Source organism: Cupressus sempervirens, chromosome 5 (genome assembly GCF_028749045.1).
Source record: "Cupressus sempervirens isolate cs-2001-9-10 chromosome 5, ASM2874904v1, whole genome shotgun sequence".
In the NCBI taxonomy this organism is placed as follows: Eukaryota; Viridiplantae; Streptophyta; class Pinopsida; order Cupressales; family Cupressaceae; genus Cupressus; species Cupressus sempervirens.
The window spans coordinates 891,093,368-891,120,067 of record NC_143122.1 but is presented as its reverse complement, the minus strand read 5'-3'; positions in this window follow the sequence as shown (position 1 = coordinate 891,120,067).

Below are 26,700 nucleotides of genomic sequence, written 5' to 3'. Positions count from 1 at the left end.
TTGCATATCACAGAAGATGATTTTGACTGGGTAAACAAACTACTTGTGTATCATTGATGTCTTTTTCTTTGGTAGTAACTATGTGATGATATGGTTCTAAACATGTGGTGTGTTCTAATTAGGTCTAGGTGTTATTCCACATGAAGTCTTTTCCACTTGTAAGGACTATGAATCTCACCACTTATCTATGTTCTGTGTATTGTATGTTCCCACATGGAACTCTATCTTGTGAGTCATGGGATCATTAGAAGATATCATGTATCCACTAGTATGTGTTTGTGTGGCCAATTTTTTTAAATTTTTTTTTTCTGAAGTAGCATCGATATGTGTCGATGTAGTTATGTTTTTTGGAAGCAACATAATTATGGGGAAGAAAGTCATGTAGATTTTTCTAGAAACCAAGGGACTTAGTCTCACATTATTAGTGGGAGGATATATATAGCAGTTTATAATTAAATATGTACTTATTTCCTACCAAAGAATTCATCAGTGGCCTTATATTCCAACATGTCATTTCCAATGACCCTAAAATTGTATAGTTCTAAGAAATGTACAATCATTATATTCTTAGTCTCTTATACAAAACTAATAAATGATAGAGGCTAGGTATGGGTCTTGAACAAAATATATTTATTAAAAATAAATAAGAAGATAATTATGAAAAGGAATATACTATACTTGTAGAATAAAAACATATTTTTTATATTTTACCATTTTTTTCAAATTGGGTCGTGTGACCTAATTTGCTAAAAACAATGTAGGTCACATTTGACTTTTGCCAATATGCACAAATTTATTGTCAAAATTCATCAAAATAGCCTCTTAGATGTAGTGGTGATGCTCAAGCAACTTTATTATGCACCACAATAAATTCAAGCCAAAATTTTTGAGTAAGAGTTTTCACACCTTGAGAGCTTTGATACCATGATAGAGTTTTAGGTGACTTTGCAACACCCCCATGATCAAATGAAAGACTAAAAATAACTTGAACAATAGAATGGGAGGACAATTAAAGCAAGATATAAGGATGGAATTATTACCAATAGTCATAAATAAAATATACATAATGAGCCTACTTATATAACCAAGACAAAAATATACAATGATAACAAGTGGATAAATCATCACCTACAAAAGGTGGAATCACATGCCCAACAAAGGTGGATCATACTCCATTATATAATGAAGTATATGCAACATGTGGAGGATAATAATGTGATAAGAGCACAAAAGGTGGATTTCGTACATAAAGTGGAACATGATAACAAATATTACCACGTAAAGTTAAATTTGTCATACACCATGTGCTAATATAGGTGTAAACTACTAGATGTTTGACACACAAATAGTTATGTATGCATTATCCTAAGTAAGTTTAATTAGTAAAAAATTGCTAGTTAGTTATTTCAGCTTTTCAGTTATTTTCACATGAAATGGATGGTAAGGTGTAAAAGATGTTTACTTTGGTAATATGGTTGTGTATTACTTTCCTAATTGCTTTTATTTTTCAAAATCTAATATTTAATTTTAGTCTAGAAAATGTGTATGTTACAACTTGAAACTAAAGCTTTTTTCTTCTTTAATTACTTTTTCAGGGTTTTCTTCTTTTATAGCCACAAATCCTAATTCATCATCACTTTCACTCTGAACTCTTTCCTTAGACTCATCATCTTCATTTGCATACAAACAATCTCTAGGTCTTCTAGACTTGAAATTCCTCTTATAATTTTTATCTCTTTTAGGACACTTAGAAGCATAATGACCAAATTCATTGCAAGTCTAACATTTAAAAATTCTCTTACCATCTAGTTCTCTTCTTACAAGTAGAGAAATTCCTTCTTCAATTCTTCTATCCTCCTCAAATTTGGATTTGTTGCTGCTAGCATAGTCTCCACTAGTGCTTGCACTTCTTGATAAAGAAGGATGAACACTTAATGCACTAAAAGTTGTTTCCACTTCGGGCAATTCTTCAGGTTTCTTTAAGCTCACTTCTACTACTTCTAATCTTCCAAGTAAATTCTCTTTGGTAAAATTATCATTGCAAGGTATCACTTGCTCAATCATCTATGTTGTCTATCTGAATGGTGGTGTCAAAGTTTTTAAAATATTCCATATAATCTCATCTTCATCTTTATATCCACTACAAGACTTAATTCCTACAAAAATTTGTAATATTCTACCAATATAGCTTCTCACATATTCATCTTCCATCATTTTAGCATCTTGAAACAAACATATCCAATTTTGTGGTCTGATTTTTTTAGCATTCTTATCACCTTCAAAAGTGGATTCTAAGGCTACTCAAATTTCATGAGATGTCTCTAAGGATTTTACCTGGCCATATTCATTCTCAAGTTGAGCTGACAATAATGCTTCTCTAGCAAACCTAATTACACATAAACATATCTCTTTCAGCTTCATTCCATTATTCAAGTTTGGTTTCTTCTGCAATCTCCTTTTAACTCTTTGTCATCAACTAATACCATGGATTCATATATAGAAAATGAGTCTTCCTCTTTTCCTTCTAGCTATCATAGTTAACTCCATCAAATTTAGGACTTTATTTTGATGCATCATTGATCTCCTTAAGTTGTTAAGTTTTTTCTTCAGGACTTGATGCTCTGATACAAATTGTTAGAAAGTAAATTCCACCAAGATCACTTTGGGCGGGGGGGGGGGGGTGTTGAATAAATTATCCAATTATTAAAAAAATTATCAACCTTATTAATCTTTAACCATATGAACAATATAATTAGCAACCATAAGAAGATATAAATGCACAGTAACACCAACTATGCTAACTAGGGAAACCTTTGATAAGAGGGAAAACCCCAGTGGGGATGGTACCCACAAAATGATGTACTAATATAAAAGTTCCTTGTAAGAGGATGGAATATGTTAGAATCCAATGAAATACATTCAGCACATATCAGTCTTTAGGAGTTGTAGAAGGTAGATGGACCCATTGTCCAAATAGCTTCAAGGGAAAGACCACCAAACTCACTGTCCAAGTGGTTTTTGTATTATTCCTTGCTAAATAATAGAAAATGAATGATCTCAAACTCCTCTATCCTCTTGACTGGATCTCTCCTCTTTTGATCTCAATAACATATCACCAACTTTGCGTCCAAATAATCCCTTGGATATCTTACATGGAATTTCCAACTTTGCATATCACTTGCACAATTCACACTTCACTCTTGCTCTAATCAATTACATGATTCATCAAAAAAAAAAAAACCTTACTTTATACCATATCCTCAAAATAATTCCTTGATTTGGCCTTCAGGCTTTCCCAATCAATTATAATAGGACCTCATTAAGATATTACAACAATTATACAACATTGTTAGCTCACAATCTTTAAAACTTTTCACACGTATGACCGCTGACCTTACACACTTATTGGCACCATCATCAGGTTGTCTACTATCACTATCTAATTGTATTCATCATGATTCTATCACTATTAGGAGATATAATCCAAACATCAGAAATCACTTATCAGGTACTTTGTCTGCTTACTATCTTTTGTAATTCAATAATAACTTTTGCATGTCTTTGACTCTTTCTATGTGCACTTGTCCACATCATTTGGATATAGTGTAGAATACATCCTTAATTGTACTTGACCTGATTATCAACACACAGTACGTATGACCTCGTTCTCTATCTTTTACTCTACCAATATTCACAGAAACAATTCTATTTTGACATCAATGTCAAACACATACATGATTGCAACATATCAATCATGTACACAATATCTCCAATACTTAGGATACTCCCCTAAATGAATATCATTAGCATTCATGCTAACAAAAGTATCATCAATGTTGTAAGAGAGTTATGTTCGGTAATTTTGGGAAGTTTATAAAACATCTTTTAGAAATTTTCTTATACATGCATGAGCAAATAATTAAGACTAATGATTGTTGGAATCAAAAAATTGGGTTAAGTAACCTTAATTAATTAGTGAGTAGATTTATTAGGATGAAAGTTATGGGAGTAGGGTGAGATCAAGGATTGGATTAGGATTAAATTAAACAGTATTTAATTTAATTGTGGTTTAGAAGAATTAGGCATATAAGAGATTTAAAAAATTGAAAATATTTAAAAAGAGGACTATGGTGGGAACATATATAAAATTAAAATTAACCAGTAATAGCGAAGTATTTAAATTAAATTTAAATACTTTAGAAAGTGGGTTTATCTGATTAAATAAAGTTTGATCAAAAAAATATAGGAAAATAACAATTACAATGTTATTAAGGAACATTAATATAATTATATTATATTAACATTGAAAAGACAAAGAACGATTTTAGGTATCTACACAAACACAAAATGTGACTTAGCTGAGTCATGAGTTTTGTATCTAGTCATTTCAAATGATAAAGGAAAGGGTAAATATGGCTCTATTAAAGGCCAAATTCAACAACTCCGCAAGAAATTATATTTTCTATAGGCTGGAGAGATCAAATGTAGAGAGAAGTAGTTAAATAGAAACACTTTTTTAGATGTTTTAGCACTCCTTAGTGTGGTTATGCTCTCTCTCTCTCTCTCTCTCTCTCTCTCTCTCTCTCTCTCTCTCTCTCTCTCTCTCTCTCTCTCTCTCTCTCTCTCTCTCACACACACACACACACACACACACACACACACACACACACACACACACACACACACCTCTATGCAAGGACCTTTAGGTTCTATTTCATCACATTTTTGCCATATCTTTGGGCATTATCATTATTTCCTAAATCTTATTGTACTATCCTTGAGACCTCAAGATACCCTTGGGTATAGATCGGCTAGGTTGACCTATACCCAAAGGGCTTTTAATCCTAGCATCTGAGATGTTGTAGGTGTTCAAATTGTTTTATTGTGTTCCTAGGTCAACCTACTTTTTTCAATCTTGAAAACTAGTATATAAGGAGGCTTCAACATTTAATTTTCATCTATAAGATACTCAAAAGAAATAAAAAGCAAGAATTCACATGTACACAAGACATCAAGCAAGCATTCTTCAAGCATTCATCAAAAATCTAGCATTTCCTTCTTGAATCAAGTTTCTTCCTTCAAGGTAGTAGAGAAGTTTGGATTTTAAGGAGGATATCTTCCATTATTTCATTCAAGTTATGTTAGTCCTCATCAAGTCATATCACAAACATTCTCAATCATGAGGTTTTTACTTTCATAGTTCCTTTTTGGTTTTGTGTTAAGTCAAGGCTATTACATTTGTGTACTTGATCGCATACTAAATTCAATTACATCTACAAAGGCAATTGTATCTCTCATTGTTAGATTCAGCTATACTACATGCTAGCATTTCCTTTATTAGTATTACCACTTTGATTTCATAGTTGATTCCTCAATCTAGGTCTTGAACAAGGCAAGCCCTCCCTAAAAAAACAAAATCAATTTCTCTAATGTGCAAGAACAAGTTATCATAGTTTTTGAATTTAGATTAAAAAACTATCAACTAAGGGCTTCAAGAATTTATTTGGTTGGGTTACTTTATGTGCCTTGGGAACATGTATGTCATCTGTAAACCTATCAATATAGGATGCACAAATTGAAATGTACCTAGAGATTTGGGATTTTTAGGGTTTGGGGGGTTTTCTATACTGATCACAAATCCACAGTCAAATTTTCAATGCCATTTACTGATCCACAATTTTAAGAGTAGAAAATAACTTTCCCTTACACATTTTGAGCTTAGTTTTCTCTATCATTTTCATCCCATTCCATGTATCTAATTTTGTAATTTAATTAGACTGATTGCACACATATCGATCCTAGATCTATTTCATCTTTGTCATTTAATCAGTTGGTTTAATTTACATTCACATTGCACATCTAAGGTTAATGAACCTAGCATGAAAGAGGACTTTCTTATGTGCTTCCTTAATATAGTTTGGGTTTAGTACTAGCATCCCTTTATCCTATTTTGTTTTTTATACTCTAACTTGAGTAATATTGAGAGTTATGTTTGGAATTCCCTATTTCTCTTGTATTAGATGAATTAGTGTAAATGTGTGTAACAAATGAATTCATCTCATATAGTTTTCATTGTTAAATTTATTGATGTCATTTTCCCCCTAAATAGTAGAGAATAAAATATTAGCCCTTTGGTTGGAAAATAGAGAAAAACATGGATATTCTAGGTAATTTTGTTATTATTGATGACTTACTCTTGTAATTTGAATGCCAAAATCCTATCCTCTTTTCAAAAAAGGACACATGGGATATTGCTTTGGTCAAACTTAATGAAAATTAGAAGGGTATCATACATTCCAAAAGGGATAGATAAGGTTTGTCTTGATTGTACAAATTTTCAAGATTCTGGATATGGTTTCAGTTTTGATGAGGGTCTCCATCTAAGATAGAGGTATTTTTTTTAATATATGCACTTTATTAAGGGGAACATATCATCTATAGTTTCAATACTACACCCTTTTTCCTTGATATAAAATGGGTAATTATTGCACAATTTATATGGATAAAGTATTAGAAGAGATATTGGATATAAATATAAGCATGTACAGGTTTGAGGAGAAGTACACACACACCCACATGGTATTGCTATCAATTAAAATGGGGTATATTGTTGGCACAATCTATTGTCATTGATGTCATCTTTATATCTAACATTATGTGTTCCCATTAAGTTAGATAAATGTAGTATGTGGTATTCATATTATATATTCATTTTGAGAATACTTATGCCTTGTTAATTTGATTAGAAAAAAGAACGAAGGAACAAAGACTAGTCAGATGATTGTTTGTCAATGTGGAGTTTTTATATGTACAAGATCTACTTGACTTATTGGCTTAAACACACCTAGATAATCATTTCAATCCTAGAACACACACACATACACTTAAAATAGTAAATTTAACCATTAAAGTGATATCCCATTTATGAATACCTACCAAAAATATTGGATCCCCTTTATCTCATCTCCCTTTATTAAATAGATGTGGGTTTCCACGAATAGGGTTGAGAGAAAACACATATATCCTCTTGTACACTTTTTCCTCTTCTTCAATTTTTCCTAGAAGTAAATTAAGAGAAGAAATTAAAGGAAAAGGAAAAAAATTAATGTGACGTAGTGCATATGACACTAAATCTATCCCTAGTCAAATTAATGCCTCCTTTCTTATTCTTCAAATCCTATAAAAAGATAATAATATATTCTTAGGAAAATATCCATGAAATTTTCAAGTCCATTATCTTGGATTTTTTAATTGTATGGAATTTTTCATAATGATGTGTTTTATCTTCCAAAGGATTTGATACTTATGAGGTTTCATACATAACACTATTGATTAGTTTGTGTATTTAAGCATTCACTAATTAAACTTACTTAGGATAATGCATACATAACTATTTGTGTGTTAGACATCTAGTAGTTTACACCTATATTAGCACATGGTGTATGACAAATTTAACTTTACATGGTAATATTTGTTATCATGTTCCACTTTATGTACGAAATCCACCTTTTGTGCTCTTATCACATTATTATCCTCCACATGTTGCATATACTTCATTATATAGTGGAGTATGATCCACCTTTGTTGGGCATGTGATTCCACCTTTTGTAGATGATGATTTATCCACTTGTTATCATTGTATATTTTTGTCTTGCTTATATAAGTAGGCTCATTATGTATATTTTATTTATGACTATTGGTAATAATTCCATCCTTACATCTTGCTTTAATTGTCTTCCCATTCTATTGTGCAAGTTATTTTTAGTCTTTCATTTGATCATGGGGGTGTTGCAAAGTCACCTAAAACTCTATCATGGTATCAAAGCTCTCAAGGTGTGAAAACTCTTACTCAAAATTTTTGGCTTGAATTTATTGTGGTGCATAATAAAGTTGCTTGAGCATCACCACTACATATAAGAGGCTATTTTGATGAATTTTGACAATAAATTTGTGCATATTGGCAAAAGCCAAATGTGATCTACATTGTTTTTAGCAAATTAGGTCACACGACCCAATTTGCAAAAAATGGTAAAATATAGAAAATATGTTTTTATTCTACAAGTATAGTATATTCCTTTTCATAATTATCTTCTTATTTATTTTTAATAAATATATTTTGTTCAAGACCCATACCTAGCCTCTATCATTTATTAGTTTTGTATAGGAGACTAAGAATTTAATGATTGTACATTTCTTAGAACTATACAATTTTAGGGTCATTGGAAATGACATGTTGGAATATCAAGCCACTGATGAATTCTTTGGTAGGAAATAAGTACATATTTAATTATAAACTGCTATATATATCCTCCCACTAATAATGTGAGACTAAGTCCCTTGGTTTCTAGAAAAATACACATGACTTTCTTCCCCATAATTATGTTGCTTCCAGAAAATATAACTACATTGACACATATCGATGCTACTTCATAAAAAAAAAAAATTTAAAAATTGGCCACACAAACATATACTAGTGGATACATGATATCTTCTAATGATCCCATGACTCACAAGATAGAGTTCCATGTGGGAACATACAATACACAGAACATAGATAAGTGGTGAGATTCATAGTCCTTACAAGTGGAAAAGACTTCATGCAAATAACACCTAGACCTAATTAGAACACACCACATGTTTAGAACCATATCATCACATAGTTACTACCAAAGAAAAAGACATCAATGATACACAAGTAGTTTGTTTACCCAGTCAAAATCATCTTCTGTGATATGCAAATTTCCGTGGTGCTAAAATTAATGATTGTCTATCCATTCAAACATGACAAATTATCTTTTATGTGACAGTCATATAACTTTAAAATTTAATTGAGTGATTTTCTAATGTCAAAAGATTTTGGAAATTCTCCCTCTTTATCATTTATCTTTTTGATTTTGTATTCCAACTTTGAAGGCTCATATCTTGCTCATTTTAAGTCTTTGTTTTGACAAAAAAAAAATTGGGAGGACTTACGGTAGATTTTTGTAAACATTCTAGCGCAGGCATTATTTCTAATTTTGGTGACTAGAATGATCAAAAATTATAGTTTTTTCTTAATTGTACTTGTCTAATATTGTTTTCTATAACTTTCAGGGCTTCATTTTGACACATACAATAACATTTTGTAGCTGCCTTATTTTTTAAAGTGCACGATTTTTTGTCTAGTTTTTAGATTTGCTATTAGATTTTAGTCATTGTAAGTGGACATAACACTTTCAATACATTTTATCCTTGCTGGGACTATTCTGACACTAATATACTTAGATATCAATTTTGTATTTTGCATCAACAATTTGAAGGGGTCACCTCCAATTCTGTTGTACTCTTTGATAATATTATGGATTTGTCAAAATTGTACCCCTAACTCCATTTAATTATCATGAATGAAAAAATACTATTTAGGATTTTTTGTTACTTTTAAGATTGCTTAAAATCACTTTCAAATAGGATCCAAAAGCTACAAGTGATGTATAAAGTATTTTAAAAAATGATTGAAGGGATAAAGCTATTGGCACTCTCTGATTGTCTATCTCTCTTTATTTGAGATATCATGTTACATATAGCACACCTCCTCATGATGTTTGGACAACCATGGTGGGACTATTTGCTAAGCTAGATAAAATAAGAAAATCTAAGTTAAAGAATGAAATAATAAGTTCAAATCCTAGCCATTTTAGCAATGTTTAAGACTTTTTTCGTTGCAAAGTACTCCCCTTACTAACCCAAACACGTACAACACAATTGAGAAATTAGTACAAATTTTCAAGACACTAACAACTACAAAAACAAAAACACTTTCTATTATCTTCAATGAAATGGCATTAGACTATTCATCAAATAACATGCTACATCTACATGGGCATTTTTATTAAAATAATTTGTAAGGTAGATCCACCATATGTGTTGTTGGTAAACAAATTTGTCTTTCAAAAAATAAATGCAAATAATGAATCAAAATGCCCAAATGAAGACACAAATTCTAACAACAGCTGGATAGATTATCATTGCATTGATAAGCTTCCTCTAAATTGAGAGATACAACTCCCTCTTAGAAGATATTAAATGAATTAAATATCTAGATATACCTTTAACGTGAAGGCACTAAGGCATGTTAACACTCACCCATAACCATGGAATGAGTGCTATTATTGAATTTACAAACTAAAAACAAGAGGATGAACAAATAACCATAAGATTACCTACTCAACCTTCTACTTTATAGAGGAAATAAGTGGAGTTGAACATATTATTCAGCAAAATGTGACTACATGAACCACAAGATTAAGTACAGCACATGTTTGATACAAAATGGAAGATTATATCTAGAAATGTGAAGAAGAGAACCTCATGATAACTCCCAATCAAGAAAAAAAAATATACAACTCACATGACCTATGATATGAATTCATTCCTATTTCTAGATATAACAAAACAACCACAAGACTATTATGTGTCTTCCCTTTGCAATCAAGAATGTAGAAAACATAAAATAAACTCTCATATATTCCCTTGTTACAATCAAGATACTATTCTTCCCCTCATCCTCCTGCAGCTACAGAACTCCCAAAATTGAAAAAGAAGAACCCCTCCAGTGATGAGAAATTGTAAATAACTAGTTTTTCTCACATCTGCCTCCCAATGACTATTTAGTTGTCAAAAGTGATTCTTGGTAACCGAACACATTGCTTTAAAAATTTCTAAAGCTTCTTGTTTTTTAAAATCTTATTGATTTTTTTTATGGATCTTTATAATGTTTCTACTTAAATATAAATATTATAAGTGGCATTTTATAACAATTCCCTTCATTAGACATTCGCTTTATTCATCTTCATGAGACACTCTGAGTACCATGTCTTTCTCATGTCTACCGTGATTTGAAACCTGAAATTGGAAGGCTCTAGATGCATTGGTGTCAATATCTTCTACGTCATGTTCTTCGCTATAATTCACTTTGATAATTTCCACTATGCTCTAATTATGGATATTGTGATCGGTAATCAACACATCTCAAGTGCCCACTATGTCGACTTGGCATATGAGCTATGAATACATCAACATTTTGTTAAACATTCATCTGTCACCTCCAATACTTTGAGCATGCAACTTTAAGAGATGTTGTAGATGTCATTACAAATCATAGATTTGTTGAAAATAATCATTCAATTGTGTATTGTCATTGATGTTTACATAAATGTCAGTATTAACCGAGAAATGTAGATTTTGCAATGTTAACCTTGTATATCTCAGTATTAATTGAGCAGTTGGGTAATCAAGAGTTTCCAGCATTAACCAAGCAGTTGGTTAATAAAAGGATTCCTGCTTGCAGTATTGACCGAGTGGTTGGGCAATGAGAAGTCACAGTGTCAACCAAGTGTTTAGTCCTACTATTGGCCAAGTGGCATCTGAATGAAATTGTCAAATATTTTATTAATGGAGGCTGACTATGTGGATTTTTATTGATGTTTTGAAAGGGTATTCAAGATGGCCTTTCCTAGCTTGTGATATCTAAGAAAGGTTAAGTTGAGAGGACAAAATGTAACAAGGAGAATAAGAAAATGATGGATATGTGAGCAAAGGAAAAAAGGCAGAGCAAGATAGTATGAAAGATAAGTTGCAAAGAAACATCTAATCATGAAGGATCTAGAGGTCAAGCCAGAATAGAGATCTAAATCTGCAAAGGAATTCGCTTCACAAATTAGGTCAAATTATTGTTTCTTTCTAACCATTGTAACAGTAAAGAAATATCTTAATAGAGTTGACTTAATAGTCATTTGTAAATCCTCTAATAAGGTGACATTTCATGATTGAAGTTTTTGAAGACCTCTAACCAGGCCACTCCTAATAGGGTAATCTAAATCATCTAAAGGGGTCATACTTAACAGTATGTTTTGTAACCTTTAACAGGTTGGCTCCTAACAACACTCACTCCTGAAGAGTGAAGATTACTGTGACTAGTTGCAAGGTGGTTTTTCCCAAATTCGGTTTCCACGTTAAATCTTGGTGTCATCTGTGTTCATGTTATTTTCTTATGCTTTATGCTTTTGCAACTAAGTTACTAGAGATTAAAACTAATTAATAATCTTAAGATTGCTTTGTTAACCAAGTGACAGTAAAATTCTAATGTTAACTAAGTTAGTCAATATTTCATGATCAGTGAAAGTTTGTATTGACATCTAAGGGACACAAATTTATTTTTGTGGTAACTGATTCACCCCTCCCCTCTTAGTTAATCTCTTACATTTCCAACAAGATTATGACCAGATCCAAATGGTATTTCTCCTTTTGGGGCAATTCAATAAGATCCACTATTGATGGTGTGTGGAACTTGGCAAAGAACATGATCCAAATGTGGAGTTACCTAGTTTTACACTCTTAATAATCCTTCTTATTTCACACATTTTGGTTGTGCATTCCTCCAAAGTTGAACTTGAACTTGAACCGTTACTTCATTTTTAATTCAAGTTCAAGTTCAAGTCAAGTTGTATAGGAGTGTTTAAAAGTTAAAAACTTCTTTGCTCCTAGTCTTCGACGCGTAGTCCATCAATATGACAAGTTGAAGTTGAAGTTGAACTTGAGATTTTAAACTTCAAAAAAAAAAGTTATAAAAGATTGTTGCCTCATTTTTCCTGCAAGTATTAATTCAAAAATAATTTAAGAGCAGAGTTTTGGAAAAAATGTACACATTGTCATGTTCTGATGTTGAAAGCATGATGACAGTGACAGTTGTAAAGACACGTGTTAAAGTACAAGTCATCATTGAATGGAGTGTGATTGCAAGTTGAGGTCATTCAAATGTCAGATTGTGTGTCGACTTGATAGGGGAATCTAACTGAAAAGACTAAAGTGTCTTGTCAAATAAATCTTCACATAGATGTATTAATGATTTCACATTCCCATATATGTTTGTGATATTTCTTAGAATTAGCACCTTAAGTACTAATTTCTTTGCCATTTATCCTAAATTTGATATTCTGGAGTTTGGAGCAACAAAGCTAGTAAAGATTTGTAGGACTGATTTGGCACGTGAAATTTGTGAGTACAAAGAAATATTTCCTATGGTTTTCCATTTTTGGTTTCTCTTTAAGAATTTCAAGCAGCTATATTTAGTGGATCATTTTCATTTTCAAATTAGCATGACCCTATTTTGGCCAAAACTCCTGAAACCTAGAAAAAAAAACTTGTTTATTGAGTTCTCTCTCTGAAATTCAAGATACATTTTTATTAAATGTAAATTTAATGGAGTTAGTAGAAAGAACCAAAAGTGCCTAGAATGGAACCATAGCTCAAAAATTAACCGGTAGCAGATTGTTAGAGGATGCAAATTTTCCTCTTGCTATGGAATGTCCTAAGCGAGTAATAGAATGTGCAAATCACTATGACCCTCAAAGTTGGTGTAGAAAGAAATTTCCAAGTGAAGTCTTAGCAAGAATTGAAAGAGCGATTGTTGTATCAGCCTTGGAAATTCCTCACAAAGAACCTTATGAGCCCTAGACTTTTGAAGAAGTAGTGTGACTATATGAAAAGAACAAGAAAGATTACAACTTCATGATTGCGCAAATTTGGCTTTTGAAGCCAGCAATGGGAGGTTCAAAGTTACCCAAACCTCTAACTATTGAACATTTTATTGAGGAAATTGTTGATATAGTTTTCCTCTTGAATAAGGTGAAAGGGAATGAGCATGCTTTCCACTAGGAGGACTGGATCTATTTCTTCATTCACAAGATTGTAGGAGGTGAGAAATTTGTTGAATGGATTAATTTGATAGTAGAAGGATTACATAAAGGGCTCTTAGGTTTGGCTAATTTGCTCCTTTCTTCATGTCATCTTTCCTTATCTATATTTTGGTTGTCTCAAAGGAGTGGGAAGGTCTTCCTCACAAACCATGGATGGAAGATATGACAATACATCAATATTATAAACATTTTCAAGCTAGAAAGCCCTCCCAAGAATTGAGGAGAATCAATTATGTGTTTTGGGAAGGCAGGTATTTGAACTCAAGGGAAAGGAAAATTGCAGGCTTTCAGAAGAAGCCATGCAGGCGGTTGAAAGCTATGGTTGCTAGTACATCGAGTTCCCTAGGTTCACCTATCTCAAAGTTGGTGCCTTTGATGGCAAACCTCTTAAGTTACCCGGTTACTACTTACACAATGTTGCTCTATTGGAGCTGTGTAGACAACTGATCATTGTCAAAAACTTGTGTAAAAGCACTAAGAAGACATATGTGATATGTTTTCCGATAGAATTGGGTCATTACAAATGAAGCATGCTGTAATGGTAAAAGAAGAGATGTTTAACCTCTATCTTGAACTTTATGCCTACAGGAAAGGTTTTGACTATGAAGGGTTTTCTAAAGAGAATCTTTAGGTTACATCCACCTTTTGACATATCCCTCATCTGGAAGATTATTGGGCCAAATGCTCTAATGAATTTGAAGTCAAAAAAAGGTTGTAGTCAAGGATGACCTTAGATCAAGTAAAAACCTTCTAGTTCAGCCTAGACATCGGTGGGGTAGAAGAAGATGAAAAAGAAGTGATAGATCCTTGGTACATTGAACAAATTGAATGTTTCCTGGTCCCTAAATTAGACTGAAGCAAGAGAGAGGAGGATGATCTACATTCTCAAACTATAGATGTGTTTAAAAGGACAAAGTATTGGCTTAAGAAAAAGAAAGATTAAGAAATTATCATTAAGTCATCAAAGAAACATTCAAAATCTAAAGAAAAGAAGTCTCCTAAAGATTAATTGTCTCCTCTCACCATGGTGTAAATGATTCTATTGTAGGTAAGTAGGAACTTGAAGTTGAACCAACCATACCCAAGGTTCAAGTTTAACCTAAAGCAAAAGCTATTAAAAGAGTAACTTGTTCGAGCACAAGGAAGAAGCAAAGAGGACACAGCCCTAAAGGAGGTTGAGAAGTGCTAATAGATTCGGATTGCCCTAAAGCTGAGCCCAAAATAAAGAAAATCCTTAGTAACAACATCCCATTCATGGTAGAAAGTCATCAAATCTCAATTAAAGATGGTAGCATACCCATGGATGCTCTTGCCCTGACCAACACCTTCACAACACCATAAAAGAACCCCATAGCACCTAAATGGCTAGAGACTTCAGTAGCCAAGAAATGAAGTCTAGTACTATTGTCTCTACCCATTGATGACTCGGCAAGTAAATGTCTAGGCAAGTCATTCAAAACCAAGAAAGTGAAAACTGAATCCAAGCTTGATTTTGATAAAGACACAGGGTGTTGGTTTGCAAAAATTGCCAAGCCATCTCAAGATAAGGATGAGGGTGAAATGACTGCTCATGATTACCAAGTATCGAAGGTGGACCTTAGAAAAGGAAGCAAGGTAGTGGATATGAAAATCTTTGAAGTCTCTAATAAGAAAATTCCTGACTGGGTCTGGAAAGATGCTAAAGATAATCAAGATATGAAAGAAACAATGAAAAGTATGGCCTAATATATCAATGTTATCTTACACCCAGAACCAAAGCCACTTAATGAGATGTATGCTATCATTGATGTTAAGTCTCTGGTTAATCAACAGTTTTTGGATAATTTACAAAGGAGCAAGGTAGTTGCCAAAACATTTAAAGAGTGGATCTAGTTTGTCTAAGACGGGACAGTTAAGCAGATAAACCTTTAGAATGAAGCATGAAAGGAAACCACCAATATGACCAGGAAAATAGAATCAAATGTTGATGCTCATGAGAAAGAAAAGGCTAACTGGGTTAAAGAGGTTTCATGGATGAATGAGGTGCAAGAGTACGATTTGTAGAAATTCCTCGCAAAGTAGCTGGTGACAGGATTGGATGACAAAACCTTTTATGTGATCAAAGATTGCATTGAATGGAGGAATGAAGCTATCACACAAGGGATTTCTAAAATCAAAGAGTTTCTCAATAGGCTCGAAGACATAGATGACATTATCCAAGGTGACCTTAAATGGTTTCACAAGAAATAGGCTAAGGAAGGCAAAGATTCAATCTTTCCCAGTGAAGAGATTATCAGAGACTTGCAAAAGAAGTTCATGGAGGTGAAAGAAAAGAAAATACCAACAAAACAAGATTTCTCCAAAATAGCCCACATAGAAGCTATGCTAATAATTAATCATAAATACCTAAAAATGCATGAAGCAAAGGTTGGCAAAATTTGTAAAGAAAATGAGGTGTGGAAGCAAAGGATCACATATCTTGGTCTACCTCATCAGTTAATTATCTCTACCTTCACTTCTACATATAAGAACTAGAAATCAGCCAAACTTGATGTTGCTTCTGTGGAGAAATCCTAGGACATGATGACACCTAGAGCTATCTAGTTGGTAATGATTGCCATGTTTTTTTGTTTCTTTACTTTATTATGATTTAGTAGCTTTCGTAGTTAAGTAACTAAAAACTATTAAACTAGAAATCAGCCAGACTTGTTGCTGCTTCCGTAGAGATATCCTAGGACATGATGACACTTGGAGCTATCTAGTTGGCAATGAATGCCATGTTTTAGTTTCTTTACTTTATTATGATTTAGTAGTTTGCGTAGTTAAGTAACTAAAAACTATTAACTCCTGGTGGGGTAATTTTGGATTATGGTTTATTGAGCCCTGAGAAGATTATATATGTAATAACTGGCTACTTGAAAATGTTCTCTTAGTAGATACAAAGAGAAACTCATTTTAATTAGTATCTATGCTTTTGAATTCAAAGTAAGAACTTTGACATAAGGATTATATAAAATTTTGTTAGTTTTATGATTGGAGCTTTTCAAATAGAAACTATTGTCCATTCAATGTGTGATACATTTTCATGTGGAAATCGATTACATGTAGAGTTGATCTTGCCTTATTATGAATAGAGGCTTATTTTGAAGTAAGAAGAAGCTGAGGGAAGAAAGTGAAAGTTATAGTTGGATTTCATAATAATAGATAATCATGTGGATGATTATTGTTATTAAATTTGAACGGTTTTTCAAACTATACATTCTTTTTATATTGATGAATTGAGTGTTATAACTTTTTTAGTATTTTATGGTAAAAATACTTATGAAAGGCATTCTCTTGTAATGAGAAACTATTGAATATCTTTCAAAAACGTAGTTGCGCTTAATAATATTGAAATACTTACATATAAGCAGAGAGTTCCATATTGTTTTGTACGAACTCTAACAATTGGTGAGTTAACTTATTATTTCCTCTGAAAAAACACATATATCATTCCATCTATGCTGGGAAAATCTATTTACCAACACCTAGCATCACTAACCTAATGTGCTAACAAACATCAAGCACATCGATTGCATACATCAACCTTTATCAATTATACTCGGGCTCTCTTCTGGAGACACTCTGAAAAATAGATTACATGCTTTCCTTGTATCTCTAGGAGTATAATTTGATTAACGATCACCACACGGCTTGGAAAGTGGAGTTTCAAACATGTAACCTAATTATGTTTATTGTCCACTCTTTCAATCACTCACCAGTTTGGCAATTGGGCATATTATCTAATTGCTATCGAAATCATGAATTATCTCTTATGGCGCTCGATGATTTTTTACATGAGAGCGAACTCATATATGTTATAGCCATGCCTGCCTCCATTAATCAATGAACTAGATAGGAAACAATATGTACCATCTTCACATTTGATCATATCTTCGAGTTGTAAATGGGAACACGAAGCTTGGACTGGAAATCTCTAGCAAAAAAAAATATAAGGTTGAACAAATCCACCATTATCTATGCTTCCACATATTGGGTTGGACATTTGTTAAACAAGAACACTTGATGTACAATGCCGCTCACATTTTGTCAAATAGTTCACATGTATTGTCGGTGTTTTGCCAAATTCCATTCCACGATGGTAGTCTATTGCTTATATATTCACGGCTATAAAGCCCACATCTTCATATTGATATATTAAATGGCCAATGTAACACCATCATCAATGTTGCCAAGCATCTTTGCAGTTGAAATTTGATTGTAGTTTGAACCTGTTTCCTGATAAATATGAAGAAGGTTATTGGGTACGGTCTGAGATTGAGGATATGCAATTACAACATCGCACACTTGGGCATCGACAACTTTGGCACCCTCAATGCATGGGCGTTCATGTGTCTGTGGAATTAAGACTGAATGTTGATCCTCCTATAGACTTGTCGGCTGACAAGACAGGGCACAGATAGTTTTACTTATATATATTTGTAGATGATGATCATCAATCTGACTCGAGCCATATGTATTGGTCTGCACCATCTTTTATGAGGCCACCCCAAGCTTTTAAGAGAAGTAATTATCTCCAATTTCTACCTTGTTTAGATGAATCTCGAATGGTTTATATCCTTTGTTTCTGGCCACAACTTCTTAGCTACATTATATACTATTGGGTGAAGGTTGGATACCATTTCCAACCACTCTTAAACATCACAAACTCAGAAAAAAATAAGCTTGGGAAAAATAAGTCAACTTTGATTATTTAACACTTTTATTGTAGGAATGAAGCTTAGTGTGTGATGTCAAAGCCGTTTGACCATTTAGTGTGTGATATTTAAGTCGTTCGACCATTTCCATAGAACTCCCCATGAGTTCTTCTCAATTGATCATGTGCGTATTATGTAGGAGAATATCAATTGAGATAGATTACTTCATGAAGGTGAATATCTCCATTACAACTCCCCACAAGTTCTACTCAATTGATTATGTGTATTATGTAGGTGAATATCAATTGATATAGATTAATCCATGAATGTGAATATCTCCATTTAATCATGTTTCATAGCTTCTTGTTTACGGATATGATAGGAATGTGACACTTCCCCATAAACAACAATGATAATACCTTCTTACCCGATAATGAGTATGTCACCTACTAATTTTGTGAGTAAAAACCATTTGATCCCTTGAATATGAACTATATCTTTGATCTTGACTAAGTCATGGATTTATAAACTTTTTTAGTTCTAGGACTGAACTTATATTTGGAACTTTGTATGTTAAACTTCAGCCCTATGCAACTTCGAGTTGTTGAAATACTTGCAATTCTGAACCATGCATCTAAACCTCCGAACATGGCTTTATACTTTGAACCTTGAACTTTTGATGGTGTACCTCTAATGAATCCAGATTTTGAACCTCAACTTGTTTCATCTTTCTCAAATATTGAACTTCTAAATTTGCATCCTTGAATTGTAGATGTTGAGCCTTCAAACTTTGAACCTTAGAACTTGAACTTGAAACCCATGGTTCAAGTTTGAGTTCAACACAATATCAAACCTTAAAAAGACATTTTTAGTAACAAAAATCGACAAGAAACTAAAACAATTTCCCCACATGACTAATTTGCAAAGTTTAAAAACTTAGATGTTGAAAGCATGCTTACATGTGTCATCAAAACTACCCTCGATAACCCCTGTTTGTCTTCTTTATATTCAGAATTTTAGCAACCTTAGAAGGTTCTAAAAATCATAAACCCGCTTTTATGGTTGACCACCTTTATATTATTTTTTCCTAACTTGGAATATTCAAATAATATGCCCTCAAATGGGTTTCAAGACTCTCACTAATGTATTTGAAGGGATTTCATTTTTTATCTTAAGTAGCATAACTTTCAGAGCTAGTTTGATCTTATAACCACTTTTTGGAAAATAGTTATCATTCATGATGTAGGAGTATCTAGGTTGTAAGTTCAATCTTGCATCACCCAAAAATATTAGTTAATATTTAAACAAAGGCTATGTTGGCATGGTTACTATTTGTTTAGTACATGGTTAATTTTGAACATCTTACACATATTTTTCTAAAATATTGAAAGAATTCCCCTAATATTATGGGGCATTTAAGAGGTATTAGAATTTTCTACGAAATGTCTCTAATAAAATCTTAAATGAAATTTTGAGGACCTTAGAAGCTTGAGTTCATATCAAAAGTTGACCAATATATGGTGATTAATGATTCAACAATTGGTTTCAAAGTTGTCTATCCTAAAGTTAATCTACTGGAAATCTAGTAAAATATATTTCTCAGTAAATAATTTGTCAATTGGGGTTTTGATGCCCAAAAATGGGGGATTTCACCTTCTAGAACAATCTAAGACAATTATGCATTGAAATTAAGTTGAACAAGGATCACAAAAGAGAGTTCTACCAATACAAGTTTCGACTCCAACTTGCAAATTATTATAATAGGAATGTCCATGTAGTTGTACCATGTCATTTTCATAACAATGTAATTATTTCTTTGGGATAACAGAAACAACTATTCCTTTGTTGCATTTTCTTATTTATTTATTTTATTTTGTTGTGTGTTTGGGTTGTCAAGGGCAGTATCCTTCATCACCTACACCTTACAATTCTTTGTGACACACTTTGACATGGGTGTTTAGAGGTATATAACGTGGTTGAATTTGCCATTCCAAGATTGAATTAAATAAATCATATACTCTTCTCTCATCAATAATAAACTTTATTTCATGGATGCTTGACATCTATTGCCATTATTATATTTAGAAGAATATGATTCATTTTTTTAACATTAATAGTATAATTCAATCACGACTTAATTATTTTTTTAAAATATTTAATTTAATTTATCATATATTTTTTCAATCATTTGATTTTTTTCCTATTTAGTATAATGAAGTCAACAATATATACTTGTTGGCAAAATGGTCAAGGCTCTCTTTAGGATTCATGACAGTGGGTTAACTACCTCTTATGGATTCTATATGTTTAGTGCTTGTATCAAGTATTAACAGGTTGATCTTTTGGTGCAATGGAAACCACACTTGTAACAAATGGCATCAGAGCTTGGTCATAGGTTTGAATCCCCTCAGGTAATGTTGAGGGGGAGATTGTTATAACAATGGTCAATGGTCTCCTCAAGATTTGTAACAAGGGACTAACTGCTTGTTGTGGATTTAATAGGTCTAGTGGTTGTATTGGGCATTGATAAGTTGATCTTTAGATACAATGGCAATCACACTACAAATATAGAGTATCCTACATATGGTTTAACATAAATAAATTTATGCTCATGAGATGGAGACCATAATCACAATTCCTTACCAATCTACCATGAAAATAATAGTATCACATATCAAAGTACAAAAGAGCATGTATATATTTGATCGTAACTCATTATTCCTCATGTATACCCATGTTGTCCACATCCTGGGGAATTCCATACATATTAGGATCCTATCATTCTATATATGAATACCATATGGGTGTGTTGACATTTATTTTTGTTGTTTTTTTGGAGTGAGGCAGAATGGAAACTAGTGGATTAGCACAAACTGGTATGACTTTGTCTCTTTCTATATCTAACACATCATTTAACTATCTCATAAGATGATAAAGGGATTGTTGAAAGGTTTATGCATGTTCTTCTTGTTTCTGAATATATGTCTACCCATGAGCAACCTCTTTTGTTAAAACTTGAACAATACCATCAATGAGAAAATCTACAAATTTCTTCTAATCCACCTTCATGATAAGGGTGACCTATAAAGCAATATTGTGATAGATGAGTATTTTTTTAGGCTTGGTAAGCAATCCACATTTACCACTAAAAATGTCTTCATTGCATAACTTCCAAGTGACCAAAAATATTTCAATAATAAGTATAGACTAAAAGAAATTTCTACATTGTTTGAAGCCTAGAATACTAGTTGAAAGGATTATTAAAGTGATTACAATAACTAAGAGGGGGGAGGGGTGAATTAGTTATCCTCAGGTCCAGATGTGCCAATACAACTTTTAACAACTTAATCAAGCTCATACATCCACTGATTCAATTTAGCAAATTATCAATAATTCAACTTATTCATATCAACACCCAACTCTCTATTTTAGTGTTAGCTAAATTGCAGAAAAATATAGCAGTAAACAACATAAGACATGAAAACAACATTCACACAAGTATGACACTAGGATTTAATGTGGAAACCCAATTTTTGAAAAATGACCAAGTAATATGTTACCACTTTTTCACTCTTCTGAAGTGAGCTCAATGAAGAGTTAATCTTGTTATAGGTTACAAAACACACTATTAGGTGTGAACTTGTTAAAGGATTTAATTGTACACTTGATTTGTGTCACACTCTAAACCCTTCTATCCAAACAATTCCATGAGTTGGAATGCTTAGATGTCGGCTTAGAGCTCCCTATCCACGGAGTGCAAGAAGCTAGTATTCAAGCATGAAGGCTCTCAGCCAAGCTTTAGAAATGTGCTTCTTGCTAGTAAACCATGCAATGGGAGGTTCTTTGAGACAAGAGCAAGAATGCAAGTGTCTATAATGTGTTCCTCAAAGATGCAGTGCAAGATGGAAGACTAAACTTGAATGGAAATGCAAGATGCAACTATGCTAAACATGGATGAGAGTATTACAAAATCAAATATTTAAACTATGTGAGATTATTGCAAGAAATCAAAGCTAAACTAAAATGCAACTATGCTAAGAATGCCATATGATCTTGTGCTAATATGATGGAATGAGAGAATGAGATAAGAAATGAGAAGTTCTCCACAAAGTTCCAAAGAAACCTGTTAGAAAACCTACAGCATGACAATATTCAAAAGATGGATCCTTTAAGGGGGAAAGCTCTCTCCCTTTTAAAGATATATGGACGGTAGAGATCAAGATGAAGATGGTGGATGATCAATGGTGGAATTCGAAAATAGGAGTGATCCATGTGCACACACAAGTCAACCAATAGAATATAAGTTGACTTGTCACATAAGACAAAAAGTCTCACAAGCCTTTTCTTTTAATTGTAAAATAGAAAAAGGACTTTATGTGTGCACTTTAAGTGGGTTAGAAGAATGGGGTCTTTTATTTAATTAAAAGGGGACATGTTCTTTTAATCAAATAATGAACTTAGGATAGCATAGTCAAACTATAGGTTATAATCAAATAAATTGATTATTAGCAATTTGGTCTAGATAAATGATTAAATTAATTTAGCCAAAATGCTGAAAAGGGGGCTAATAGTCTAGGTGACCATTTTTAGGTGATTACATTTGCCCCTCTTTGACTAATGCGTGATCGATCTGGGAACACATTATGTCAAATAAAATAGAAAGCCAAGTAGGCGGTGATAGATATAGACGTCTGATTCCAAAAAATGGAATGCAGAAATAGATAGCAAGTCCTAAATGCACAGGTTGATAGTGGTAGTACTAAACATTAGGAAGATTATGTTAGGATCCAAAAAGAATTTTAACACCTAGCAAAGTGAATAGACCGAGGGCAAGTGATAAGGTCAAACAAATGCTCCTAAGAAATAGATAGCTATAACAATCAGCAATAGAGTATTTCTGCCCCCTCGAGATCGAAATTGAAATGAGGTAAGGGGATGCAAAAACTGGCTAGACATGAGAAAATTAGAATAGAGAAATGTCCAAGATGACAGGTAGATGATTAGAACCCAAGAATGACTATAAGAAATTGATAAAATGTCCCAGTTTGACTAGAGTTGACCTTGAAGGATATAGCATAAAAATTAGGTCAAATCTAGTAGAGAGATGATTTAGATGTGAAAAGGTGAATAGAAGGAGATATGAAGTATAGAAATGATGAAGACATGAAGAAATGAAGATGCCCCAACGATGATTCAAAGATTAGACTTCAAACGGTCAGCTAACTGCTCAGAAGAAGGAAAAATTTAAAAATGTGATTTTGACCATTAAGATGAACTCAAATTTTGATTTCCATCCTGAAAATGGATCCAGGACGTCGAAATTAGCTAGGGGTGCAATTTTTGCGCAATTTCGAGGAGTTTTAAAAATTAGGTCAAAATGAGGTTGGAGGCTGTAAAAGGGGTCCAAGTGTCATTTTCACTATTCATTTGTCTTTTTGTGATTTGAGATATTTTGTGTGGTCCACATAGCATCATGGCTCAGGCAAACATTCCTCTTCATCGACACCATTTCGAGCGCAGCCGGTTGCACAATCGGCCAGAGCGATATGGGGCGCCGGTAAGTGACTATCTTTTTATTGCTTTTTCGAGCTTTTTGTGAGTTTTTAGCACGTTTTAAAATTTTTTGAAAAAAAGTCGCACGATACTTTTAAAGTATCGCACGGTCTCAGAAATATTATCGTGCGACACATTTTTTCGAAAAAAGTGTCGCACTGTTCAGGAAAATGTGTCGCATGGGCGACACCCAAATGTCACACGACATGGTGTGAAATGTCGCACGACATAAAAATGTTGCACTCATATTTAAAAAGGTGTCGCGCAACATTATTTCAAAAAATGTGTCACACTCTATTTGTAAAAAGTGTCGTACAACTAGTTTTGTTGTTTATCTTAATGCTTTTTTCGTCATGTGACTATTACTGATGATTGCTTGTTTTACCTGGACAGGAGGTATTCCCAACATTACAGATTAGAGCTCCCAAGGTGGTTGGTTTGTGCGTTGTGTAGCATTTGAGCGATGAGGAGCAGATTGCGCTAGTGGCTATGGGCTTGTGTTGGGTTGTACGGTGCCCCATATTCGGGCAAACCACGATTTGCTATCTGCGCTGGCAGAGAGGTGGCATAGCGAGCATAACACCTTTCACTTACCGATCGGCGAGGCATTGATTACCTTGGAGGACGTATATCGTATTCTCCGAGTGCCATGCCACGGCGAGTTGGTAAGTTACTTGGTTAGTAGTTTGTTGATTTAGCCATTTCAATGTTGGATGCCAGGTGTACTGATGTTAATTTTTCATGATGGCACAGGTGTACTATGATATGACCCCGACAGAGGGGCAAGCACGAGTGCAGGAGCTTTTCCAGGATGTGACCATTCTGGATCATCACCTGAGTTGGGAGAGATTAATGACTGAGTATGGATATGATTATCCTTTGCCCAGCTTGTTATGTTCTTTGGTAGCCCAGGCCCTGGTGACAGACCGAGGCCAGAAGGGCTTTCTACTAGGATGGGGTCGGCTGGTATATGATCTGATCTCCTGACCATGTAGGATGGCATGGGGGCCTGTGATATTGGCAGATATGTACCACGAGCTTCATGAGATAGTATATCATGAGGGTGGATCATGGGCATGCAGAGCAGTGTTGGCGCAGATCTGGGCTTGGGAGCACATCACTGTGATCCGACCACAGGTGTAGCCACGAGAACGCAGCCAGCCGTACATTTTTTGCTATAGAGGTTTCATCCCACAGAGGCATAGTGGAGATGTGACCTATTACTGATGCATGTTTGATGAGCTGACAACATTCACATGGTGACCATACCGGGAGTGTCAGCGATGGTCAGATTCATGGGAGTTAGATTACATGCGGTATAGCAGACCGTTGGTGGGTTGGAGCACAAACATTGTGGAGCGGTTTGTGATCAGTCGCATATGGCGGTAGTTTGCAGAGTGATTCACACATCCAAATGCAACACCTATAGCAGTGGGAGGTGGAGGTGGCGGTAGAGGAGGAGGCGGAGGAGGAGGGAGAGGGGGTAGGCAGATGGAGGGGGAGAGTTCCCGAGCAGGGCGGAGGAGGATGCGAGCGCAGGTGAGGCAAGCGGCAGAGGAGTCCTTAGAGTCTGATGGTGATGATGGTGGAGAGGAGGAGGTGCCCTTGAGGAGACAGTGAGCGGTGAGGGTAGAGGCACCTATAGAGAAGCCAACAAGAGGAGAGGAGGAGGTGCCCTTGAGGAGATGGTGAGCGGTGAGGGTAGAGGCACCTGCAGAGCAGCCAGCAGGAGGAGAGGAGCAGAGTGCGAGGATCCGTGCCTTGGAGGCAAAGCTGCAGGTAGTTCGGGTGACCATTGCAATACGGGATCAACAACTGATGGACGAGCGAGCACGAGCAAATGAGCTGCACCGAGAGCGAGATGTTGCGAGGTGAGAGGCAGCGCATCATGGTGCCTGAGCTGCATACTATTATGCCGCCTATAAGAGTGTGGTACCACTAGGACAGGGTCTTCCTGATTATTCGGAGCGAGCGGGCAGATTAGAGGGTGCAGTGCAGGCGCTAGATAGGAGACAGGCTCCTCCACCAGGGCCAACACCAGCCGTAGAGGGTGGCAGTCGGACATGACATTGTGTTTTGATTTGTACTTTATGTATTTTTGAGACATATATCCAGATTTTGGATCTCACATTTGTATATGTACCATGACACATTTGATATATATATGAGATACTGGGTTTATCGATATTCTTTTGTACTTGTCTCAAAATGTATGTTTCAGCTTTCATGTGATGTTTCAGTTTTTGTTTTCAGCTCATGTATGTGTATATGCTTATGTGTATTGTTTTTGGTCTCTCATATGGGTGGTATAGATTTAAATATTTTTGTGAAAATGTGACACTTGGATAGATCGTATGTGATGATTTTTTGGATTAACCCCTTGTGATGACAGGTTAGCAAAGAAATGTAGCAAAAGATTAAGAAGGTGAAAAGACAAGTAGAAGCGAAACATAAAAGCAACTAACTGATATGTCCATGAAAAAGATGAAGAGAGAGAGCTCTTCCCACATGTAGGAATGTGCAAGTAGAAAAAAATGACATGAACCTAAAATGCAAACTACGATGCAAATTGGTTTACCAGCAAGAAGCGCATAACATTTAGACTCTTAATTTCATCATTGAGCATTTATTAGGGACATCATGAGATCATACAACCATCACTAGTATAACTATGAGGATATGAATATGATCGATATTAGATAGGTATGTGGAAATCCAATCTAAGCATCAGAGACATG